The sequence below is a fragment of the Penaeus monodon genome, chromosome 25 (genome assembly GCF_015228065.2).
Source record: "Penaeus monodon isolate SGIC_2016 chromosome 25, NSTDA_Pmon_1, whole genome shotgun sequence".
Lineage (NCBI taxonomy): Eukaryota > Metazoa > Arthropoda > Malacostraca > Decapoda > Penaeidae > Penaeus > Penaeus monodon.
In genome coordinates, this window is record NC_051410.1 from 32,305,960 (window position 1) to 32,306,316 (window position 357).

The following is a 357-nucleotide window of genomic DNA, read 5'->3' on the forward strand; positions in this document are numbered from 1 at the left end:
TACCCGCCGATATGAATGATTTAGATTAGCAAAGAAAGTAGAAATAAATAGATAGTTATGGGAAAATAGGTAAAACTGAACAGACAGATGATATATACATAAATGAATAGCATATTTCCACTCTTTGTGTCTGACATGCGATATGAATTCATAATTTCAGGCAGTCAGATTTAATTAGTTTTATCTGTATTACGTCAAGTTCAAGGCATATCGATGAAAAAAATGAATATCTGTCGAGTAGGTGACTTACAAACATTCCATGTAGATGAATAATGAAAAATGACATTTGCTACTTTCTCCATTGCTAGTATATTGATATTTGTAAGTGATTTGTTGTATTTGTGCAAATTAGAAAAA